Source organism: Petaurus breviceps, unplaced genomic scaffold (assembly GCF_028583685.1).
Source record: "Petaurus breviceps papuanus isolate PSGF00001 unplaced genomic scaffold, PetGlider_PUasm1.0 91133, whole genome shotgun sequence".
NCBI classification, from domain to species: Eukaryota; Metazoa; Chordata; class Mammalia; order Diprotodontia; family Petauridae; genus Petaurus; species Petaurus breviceps.
This window is the reverse complement of record NW_027187419.1, coordinates 97,351,130-97,362,207: the sequence shown is the minus strand read 5'-3', so window position 1 is coordinate 97,362,207 and position 11,078 is coordinate 97,351,130.

The window sequence follows — 11,078 nt, the reverse complement described above, 5'->3', positions numbered from 1 at the left end:
GGTCAGAGAAGAAAATATTTGCCTGGAGACTTGTGAATCTTATCAAAGGGGCTCCTCAAAAAGGAAGAAATACTCTCTAAATACAATCACTTAAGCAAGCTGCTACACTGATTAGCAGGTATAATACAAGAGGAGGAAAATAGTGGAGTAGATCAGAAATTCAGAAGAAATAATATCATGGAGGAATGTCAGTTATATAATTCATGACTTCATATGTCGATAGACAGATGTGTGGTTAATAAATAAACTAAAGACATTAATGCAACAAGGTAGATTCTGTCTTCTAGGTAGTTCTGAGACTTGGTTAAAATATATCAATGGAAAGCAGGACTGCTGGTGAATGTTTAACAATTGGCTTTCTGAAAATGATATGATATACTTCAAAGTTTAATCTGCATTATTAACATTTTCTCAATCACTTTCTCAAGTCCATATGATCAACAGAACAATAAATCAAACTTCAGTTTATAACATTTGCCAGTTTTGTGGTATAAATGCTCACAGTGAAAATTTAGCACTCTGCTTTCTTGGCAGGTTGTTTTGAGTTGACTGAAGACCATGCCTCATCAAAGACATACATCATTCAAAAGACTCAGGTAAACTAAAAGGTGTTGTGGAGTCGCTCCTGTGTGGAAATCCATGAACAGGCATGGAAGCAATGTAGGAATTCCTCTTCCCTCTCCAGTTCAGCCCCTGCACAGCTACCAGTGTGAAATTCCTAAATCATAACTCTAGTCTTGTCCCACCCTTGTGCGACAACAAACTCTGCAAAACTGCTTTGCAAACTCCAATTTTTCCCTGTTACTTCCAGGATCATATTCCTGTTGGCATTTAAAGTCCATCACAACCTAGCTCCAACCCCTCTAGGCTTCCTCTTCATTTCTCCCTGTGTCCATTCTTTGGTATAGCCAAAGAGGAAGAAAAGAAGCATTAAAGTGCCTCTAGGCACTAGGCACTGTGCTAAGTTCTTTACAAATATCAGCGCATTTGATTGTCACAACAGCCTTGGGAGGCAGGTGCTACAATGACTGCTATTTTACAATAGAGGAACTGGAACAGACAGTGGTTAAGTGACTTGTCCAGTTTCGTGCTTGGTAAGTATCTGAAGCCAGATTTGAACTCAGGTTTTCCTGACTCTAGACCCCGTGCTCTATCCACCATACCACATGGCTGCCTTTAAGATGCACTCTGTTCTGACTTGGGCTTAGGAAGATGGGTTCATATCCTGCAACAGACACTTATTGGTTATGTGACTCTGGGTGAATCACTTAACCTTTGTCTGCCTCAGTTTCCTCAAGTGTAAATTGAGGATAATAATAGTGACTATTTTCCAGGGTTGTTGTGAGGATCAAATGAGATGATATTTGTAGAGTGGTTCAGAAACTTTAAAGTACTACATGAATGCTAGCTGTCATTGTTACCATCATCACCATCACTAGCAAAATGGGCCTCCATGATGTTCCTCGCACATGACATCTCTTATCCTTTGGGGTCTGCACAGTCTATGACCTGTACTGAGAATGTTTTCCTTCCTCTCTTCTACCTCTTAGAATACCTAGCCTCCTTCAAAGTTCAGCATTACTTCCTACATAAACTCTTTCCTGATTCCCTCTGGATACCCTCCCTACCCTCCAACTCCAAAATTACTTGATTTCTATTTTGCATAGACTTAAATGCATGCATATTACCCCCCTCCCATAGAATACAAAGTCTTTGAGGGCAGGAACTATTTCATTTTTATCTTTGCATCTCCTAACACAATTTATGGTACATAGTAGGTGCTTAATAAATGCTTGTTGGTTGAGAAACTGAAGAGATAGTGTGTTAGGTATACATTATCTGCTTGGTGACCTAAGGGGGAATTACATGATAAATTCCATAAGCAGAGCAGTGATAGGGAAACATAAACTCTCTCAACATTTGCTGAAGGTCTGTCTCTGCTAAAAACAGAAAAATCATGGAATCCATGACTTGTATTCATAATTTCATCATTCGGGAGATGGAGGTAAGCATATTGGAATCTGCTATTCCAGATCTGATTTTGACCAACAAGGACTTGTTGCAAAAGCAGAAGTGAAGGGAACCTTAAAAGGAAGGAAGGAAGGAAGGAAAGCTTAAAAGAAGGAAGGAAGGAAAAAAAGGAGAAAGGAAAGAAAGGATGGATTATAGATAAAAAAGGAAAGATGGATAGAAAGAAGGAAACAATTTATTAAACATTTACTATGGGCCAGGCTCTATGCTTTGAGAGCAAAAAAAAATCTTTTTTTTTTGCCTTTTTTTTTTTTGGAGGGTAGTTGGGGTTAAGTGACTTGCCCAAAGCCACACGGCTAGTAAGTGTGTCAAGTGTCTGAGGTCGGATTTGAACTCAGGTCCTCCTGACTCCAGGGTCGGTGCTTTATTCACTGCGCCACTTAGCCACCCCTCAAATAAATATCTTATACTCAAATTTGTGATAGATAAGGAAGGTGTTCTGAGCCATATTTTGATACTTATCCTTGGGTCTCAGCTTCTTCATCTGCAAAATGAACATAGGGAAACTAAGAATTTTCACTGGCTAAAACATAGCACCAATACAATCGATCTTTACTGCTGACATATATGCAGAACTAAAAAAGGAATGTACTTTCAATCTTATGAGACTAGATTTTTAAAAAATATTACTTTATTCATATTCTAAATTGTGAACATCAACAAAAATTCAAACAGAAAAAATTTGAAATAATCACACATGAACTGTAAATTTTAGTACTTTTGTTTAAAATCTTTATTTAAAAGGTACATATTAACATGGACAAATGCCTGTTTGTTTCTGTAATCCCTTCTAATTTTTTGCTCTCTGTATTTTTTCATTTAGCTGCTAAGTGGTCTATAAGGTCCCTTTCTCCTTTAAATGTGTGATCCTCTGAAATTGCAAAGAAGTGGAGTTAGCTCAGATATAAAGAGAAACTTTACAGAAATGAGAACTAGAGAAACTTTCTAGAAATGAGAAATGTCCCAAACCAGAACAGGTTGCCTCAGGAGAGTTTAAAGGCTTTCAAACAGAACTGGGTTGACCATAAAACTAAGTACATCAAAAATAATATTCTTTCTTAGATATGGGTTGGACCAAATTAACTCTGAGGTCCCTTGGAACTCTTTAAGTATTCTATAGAAGAGATAAAGTAAAAGCTTTCAAGAAAGGAGGGAATATTTAGAGAGGAAAAAAAGCAAGAGCATTGGATTTGATGGATTTAAATAGAATGATTAAAAATTAAGAAACCTTGAGGAGGTTTATTTGGGAGAATGATATTTCTCTGGTAAGATCGAGACAAGGATGAATTTTTATCTATGTTGCATAATAAAATGACATCTTGATGACTATACTGATTTAAGGAAGAATAAACGATAACGGGAAGGTTATGATCATGAAAGTATTTAGATCACTGATAACCCAGTCAGGAGTAGGTGGTGTTTAGGTCCTTTGAGGTCTTTTGGAAATGACCTTGATACATCCGGAAGAAGAGAGGTAGGATGAGAATTCTGCAAGAAGAAAGAGGAAGGTTAGTCACAGCAAGGTCATCATTAGTAGGTAACATGGTGAAAGGCTACTGGAAGAAGAAATGGTAAGAGTAATCATGAGAAGGAACACCATCACTCAGAATAACTGAAGAGAAAAGTTGATTTGCATCATCTTCTCTTCTCCCTATACCTTCTCCCATAATGGATTCAATTTTCATTGGGCCATCCACCCTGGTCATTTTGCTGTTAGCCTCATTGTTGCTACTTCTCTGCTTCTCCCCATCAACAATAGTGTCCTTCCCCCCTGAAACATGGAGCAAAGGGGTAGTTAATCCATTCAACTTTAGAACTCCTTCTCTGTGGGAAGAACTGACTGGATTAGTCAAGAGGGAGTGTGAGCTCACCTGGGCCACTCCATCTAGCTGGCCCCAGATCAGACCATGATTCACCCCCACACCAGTCATCTTTTCATTTGCCCTGCCAATTATCATGTATACATGCCACCCTATCCACCTTTCATCCCTTGCTCTAGGCCCAGAACTAGCACAACACCTGGTACGTTGTAAATGATTAATAAATGGTTAGTGATTAATTGATTGAATTTAAAAAATGCTACCATTGAAGGAAAGGAAGTTCATTGACTCCCCGTCCTTGTGACTTCCCAAACCAAAACTGTCTTCCCAGTTATTTTCCTCTGTGTATGTTATCTCTGCAATTAGAATGTAACCTCCTTAAGGACAGATGAAATGTCTATATTCTCAAAGTTTAGCACAGTGCTTGACACATTTCTTGTTGTTTAGTCATTTCAATTGTGTTTGACTGTGTCACCATTTGGAGTTCTCTTGGTAAAAATACTGGAATGCTTTGCCATTTACTTTTCCAGATTATTTTGCAGATGAGGAAACTGAGGCAAACACAATTAAGTGACTTGCCCAGGGTCACACAGCTAGTAAATGTCTATGGCCAATTTTGAGCTCAGGGAGATGTGTCTTCTTTACTCCAGGCCTGAATCTATCCACTAAGCTAACTAGCCGTCCATGCCTGGCACATAATTAGTATCTAATCAATGATTTTTCTTTCATCATTCATTTAATCAATCATTCATTCATCTCTATGTCCAGCCATAGTGTTTCTCCTGATCTCCAGGCTCACATGACTAATTGCATATTGAATATTTCAAATTGGACCAGTCCTCACATGAAGATCTTCAAGAATCTTTGCTGTCCTGGTGCTTTCCAGAACACATGCTCTAACCCATCAGTTTCCTTCCTGAATGGCAGTACCTAGAACTGAACACAATGTACTAGCAGATGTCTGACAGGGGCAGTTACAGTGGGATTATCTTGTTCCTGTTCCAACTAGGATCAATTATCAATCAAACAGCTAGGATTAGTTGCCAGATCCCACCAAGGGGAACAAGCAAGAGTCTCTGTGCCTAGCACCTCATAGATGGGATCTCAATCTATTCTCACAATAATTCTGGGAGCAGCTGCTGTTCAGATTCTTTTTATTGTTGAGATGGGAGTGAAGTGAGTGGCTCACATAGCCAGTAGGTATCTAGGGCCAGATTTGAACCAAGGTTTTCCCGATTCAGGGGCAGCTAGGTGGTGTTAGTAGATAGAGTGCTAGGCTTGGAGTCAGGAAGACTCATCTTCCTGAGTTCAAATTCAATATTAAACACTTATTATTTGTGTGACCCTGAGCAAGTCACTTAACTCTCCCTCTGTTTTCTCATCTGTGAAATGAGCTGGAGAAGGAAATGGCAAACTATACCAACAACAAAACTTCCTGATTCAACACTCAGTTCTCTATCCACTGTTCCACATAGCTACCTAATTAAACATCACGTACTCATATTGGATCTGTGTGTTTATTTTTTTAAAAAAATTTCCTTCCCATTATTATGAATGTGACAAATATTAACAAAAACAAAGTTTCTTGCATTAATAAGAACAGAAAAAGATGGCCACATATGGAACCACAATTCTCCACCAGGTGTCATTTTGTTTTTTTTTTTAAGCAATCGGGGTTAAGTAACTTGCTCCAGGTTACACGGCCAGTTATTTCTGGGTGTGGTGCTGAGTATCTGAGCCCGAATTTGATCCAGGTCATCCCGACACTAGAGCTGGTGCTCTTACTCGCTGAGCCACTTGGCCGCCCCTAAGCAATTGGGGTTAAGTAACTTGCTCAAGGTTACATGGCCAGTTCTTTCTGGGTGTGGTGCTAAGTATCTGAGCCCAGATTCAATCCCAGGTCATCCCGACTCTGGGGCCGGTGCTCTTACTGTCTGAGCCACCTGGCCGCCCCTAAGCAATTGGGGTTAAGTAACTTGCTCAAGGTTACATGGCCAGGTGTTTCTGGGTGGGTGCTAAGTGTCTGAGCCCTGGATTCCATCTCCAGGTCTTCTCAACACTGGAGCCGGTGCTCTTACTCGCTGTGCTACCTGGCTGCCCCGTTTTGGGTTATTTTTATATTACTCACATTAATATGATAACTCCCACACTGCCTTGTTTGTCTGGGTTCCCTTGTCAGTTTCATTCTATTTTGCTCTGTTAGTCTTTTTAAATATTTCTACAATGTTTTTTTTTTCTTTTCTTCTTTAGTATCATTATCTTTAGTATCACCAGGTAGTGAGTTGAGACAGCAGATAAGATTGCAGGCCTGGAGTCAGGAAAGGCTAAGATGAAATTTGACCTCAGTCACCAACTAGCTGTGTGACCCTGGGCAAGTAACGTAACTTCTGTTTGCCTCAGTTTCCCTAAGTGTAAAATGTGGATAAAAATAGCTCCTACCTCCCAGGGTTATTGTGAGGATCAAATAAGATAATAATTATGAAAGTGCTTACTATGTGCTCAACACATAGTCAGGGTATATTTATAAATGTTAGCTATTATTATTAATTATTACTATCACTTCCCATCTCTATTCCCTCCCTATTTCTCTTCCCCTCAGAAAGAGAAAGTGAGAGAGCCCTCCATTGTTACAAACAAGTATAGTCATACCAAAAAAAATCCACACGTTGACTGTGTCTGGAAATGTATGTCTCATGCTACACCTCTAGTCCATCACCCCTCTGTGGGGATATGATTTATCATTAGTCTTCTGGAGTCTTGAATGATCATTGCATTGATCAGAATTTGTTTTTTCTTCAGGGTCCTATAGTCATCATATAATTCATTATATAAATCGTTTTCCTATTTCTACTCACATCACTCTGCATACATTTATAAAATTCTCACTTTTTCCCCCAAATCCAAACTTCTGCCATTTCTATGGCATAACAATATTCTATTACTTTCAAATACCATGATTTGTTCGGTCGTTCCCCAGCTGATGGATTCCCTCTTAAGTATTCAGTTCTTTGCTGTAACAAAAAGTGCTATTTAAAACATTTTGCATACATGAGTACCTTCTTTTTTCAGCCAGCCAATAAACATTTAAGTATCTGCTATGTGCCTAGCACTGTGCACATAGTGCACTAACAATACAAAAAAGGTAAAAGTTCTCAAGGAGCTCCCTGTCTGATGGGGGTGATAACATGCAAACAACTACATGCAAGCAAGCTGTATACAGGATAACTGGAGGTAATCAACAGAGGGGGCACAAGAATGAAAGGGGATCAGGAAAGGCATTTGAAAACCTTCACAATTTGGGTCCAGCCTATCTTTCTAGGCTTATTACATATCACTCCCATCCTCATACACTACAATTCGATCAAACATATCAGTTCATCGTACATGATGTGCCATGTCTTGCTTTGGTGCCTTAGCAATAATATTCTATTCCTGAAATGTATTTCCTCCTTAACCCCACCTCGGAGAAATTCTGGCTCCTTTCAAAATTCAGTTCATTTGCCACCCCTTCCATAAGATATTTCCTGGCCTTCTTAGACATGACTGTCTTCCTCTTCTCTACCCCAGTCCCCGGTATTTACTGGATATGTCTTCTGCATTTATATATCTATGAAGTAGAGTGCAAGTTTTGTCAAGAAGGGAACTCTCATTTTTGTTCTGTCTAGCATAAAGTTGGCTATATAGTAGGCATTTGATATATGTTTACTTTTGGGCTGACCAAATTTAGCTAGAATCATTCGCCCTTTTGCTGTTATTTTCCTTTCTGGATCTTGAATGTTTCTATTTTACTTTTTTGCTGAAAAAAGTATCCCTTGCCAGACAAAGCAAAAAGTTCACTCTCTATCATAGAGGCAGTTTATAGGGTTTACTTTTCTCATGTTCTGATACTTCTGGGAACAGTATTTTATATCCAGTCATCTTATAAGAAACTATTTAAGTGGGCAGCTAATTTATTTTCACGGTTTTCTCAAAGAATCAGTTTTATACCATTCTTAGGACATATATCTCATACTAGGAATCATCATTACTTAAAGGGTAATAGATACCAAAGGATTTATGACAGTGGAGTTAGGGGGCTCCTCACAGTTGTGTGATAAATGACACAAGGGTTTCCATTTATTAATTAAAAATTTAAAACTCAAGAAACTTGCTTTAACCTACACTTGAAAGCACACTTAACTTCATGAAACATCTGAAGATACTGAGTTGATGTCTCTAATTTTTTTTTGTAAAGAAATACCTTATATGCAGTAGATTTACACACCAAGAATGAAATACCATGCTCACTTTGCCTACAGTTTGAACAACACATGCCTTATAATCCATTATCATTTGGCACAGACACCAATGACTTGCTCATGTATCCTAGCAAGAAACCACTCCCTCCAACCTATAGAATGAAATTCTAAGGCTTATATGTCATTTCATAGAAAAGGGAGGAACCCAGAATAAGCTGAGGCATGCAAATGGACCCTCCCACAATCCCAAATGGAACACAATGTCACTTGGCGACTCAAATGAATACCACAATCCCATAGTCATGGCATTTCCTTAATAAACAATGTGTTGTAGCAGATTTTTTTCTCCTCCTTTCTTCCTCTTTGTCACTTCCTTCAATTTTTCCTTTTATCCTTCCCCCACCCTTCCTGATGTTCCAGGTGACTCTCCATTTCCCATTAGCACTTTGCTTGGTCCATGAGACGTTATGCTTCCCCCAAGAGAAACTGATCACCTGAAATATCATCATGCAGGTTGATTCAGTTTTTGATAATCCACACCTTCTTAACACTCTTAGATACTTCTCTTTTTTGATTGGAGGGTGCAGAGGATGGAACAGTAAACTTTTTCTAAGCCCTCCTTCATAGAGGACTCTGCACTTACAGAACTTTCCAGATATTTCTCCATTTTCCATCTGCAGCACCCGCTGGTGCCCTTCTTCCTACTTCCCCTTTCAGCTTGCTTTTGTGTATTATTTTCCTTCGTTAGATCTTAAGCTTCTTGAGGTCCAGGACTGTCTTTCTTTTTCTTATTTGTATCCACAGGATCCCAGTGTCTGCCACTAATAGGTGCTTAATAAAGGTTTATTGAATTGAAATGGAATTGTTCTTTGGAGATTTCTTTTAAAATAAGTGATCAGGTAAGTTTCTAGGAATGAGCTATTGTATGTAAAAGGATTAAAGTCATAGTCTATAAGTCAGTTTGTTTGTCTTTGATAAGCAGCTTACCTTATTTTTTAAAGTTAATTTCTATTATTTATTTTTTCAATTAACAAACACTTTTTATTAATCTTTCCCTTCTACAACTGCCTTCCCTAATTGAGAAAAAAAAGGAAAAAGAAAAAAAAGCCCTCAATATATAGCTATATAGCCTATCCTCTCCCTCCCCCCCAAAAGAAATCCCACATTAGCCATTTATAAAAATATTTCTCTGTATTTTAAATTGATCACCTTGATCAGGAGGCAGGTGGGGTGTTTCATCTTCATTCTTTTGAGAATGGAGCTCATCATTGCATTGATCAGAGTTCTTTCAAAATTATTTTTTCTACAATGACATTATCATTGCAGTGCCGACAGCAACTGTGAATATACCCACATAGGTTTCAATCATAAAATATAACAGACTCTCCATATAGAAGACAGAAGCAAAACACTTATTCAGACACCAGAAAGCCAAATCCCAACACCAGGAAACTGAATCCATCATAGCAACAAAAAAGGTACATATCACAGCACAGCAGGGAGCCACACCATCCTTTAGTCTTCCCACAAACACTCACAAACCTGTAATAGCAGTGGGCAAATAAACCCTCACAAGCCTAACTGTCTCCTTGGGTGCATCCTCTCCTCCCTCCAGTTCTAACTGCTCTGACTCACAGTTTCCTGTGGCCTTTGCTCAACTCTTTAGCAAACTCCATTAAGACTACTGGGGGCAGGGAAGATCCTCAAATAAGGAAAGATCTACAAATTCCCTTAGGCTTATTAAAGGGCAAGGAAGATTTTCACATTCCCATTAGCATTACATTTAGCCCCAAGGTCTTTCATGTCCCTTACATAGCAAAAATACATTAATAATACATTTCATTACATAGGTTAATGGGAGTTTAGGGGTAACTGGTGGCTTAATTGGGGTCAAAATAATTTTACAACAAGATAACAGAAAATAAGCACATAAAACAATATCTTAGGGTGAGCACTTGAGCCATCATTCCCTCCTTGAATGGATGGGGCTCAAAATCTTTGGTTAAGGGGAAAAGGTCTCTTCTACAAAGCTACTTCCTGCTGAAATTGGATCTAGAGCTGTTCCTGCCCCAAGAGGTCCCATTCAAGAGGTCAGTTCTTTAGATGGAATCTGGAGATTGGTCAATGCCAGGTCCAGGGGTGACACGTCACAGTCATGGACAGGTGGTGACAGCTAACTTAAGTGATCAGGCATCCTCAAGTGGAGGGTACTAAACCTTCAGGAAACAAATACAGCAAACAAGCTTAGCAGACAAAAAGCCAAAAAGAAACAAGGAAACAATAACCAGAAGTAGGGAGGATATAGGGTCAGCCATGCTTCTGGAATCCACGAACCTACTACCATAACCTCATTCATGGTAGAATATATGAGTGAAGGATACAATTTGGTAATCATCTTCTCCTAAATAAACAACAATTATGGTATTATCTTTCCATGTGTTATAATTTCTGCAGCCTTTGGAACATCATCCGGCTTCCACTTTACCCATACTTTAGCTCCTAATTTTATTCTATCAGTAGAATCAAACCCTTCAGTTCCTCTGACAGTTATTTCAGAAGGAGGGTCATTTTTCACGAGGGGTATTGTTTCACAAGGAATAATGATCACTCGAACTATTCTATCATTTTTATAAAACTGTATGGGTTCTTCACCCAAATTTTGCAATGTTACAATAATTTCTTATTGATAATTAGAATGTATTACTCCAGCCAATAATTTTGTTCCTTGAGCTGCTAATTCTGATTTAGGTAATATCCATCCAAAATGATTTTTAGGGATTATCATACACATTCCAGTAGAGATTTTTGAAATTTCTACCCAACCAAAAGTCCCCTAAACAATGTAATTCATATCCTGCTGAGCCAGGTGTTCCTGGATACAGTTCTGGGACATCAGGCCTCATAGTCCAGTACTCAATATTTGGGATTTTATGTGTTTGTTGTTTCCTAATTTGAAGATTTGGGGTCATCATTCTGGTTAGAGGTGTGC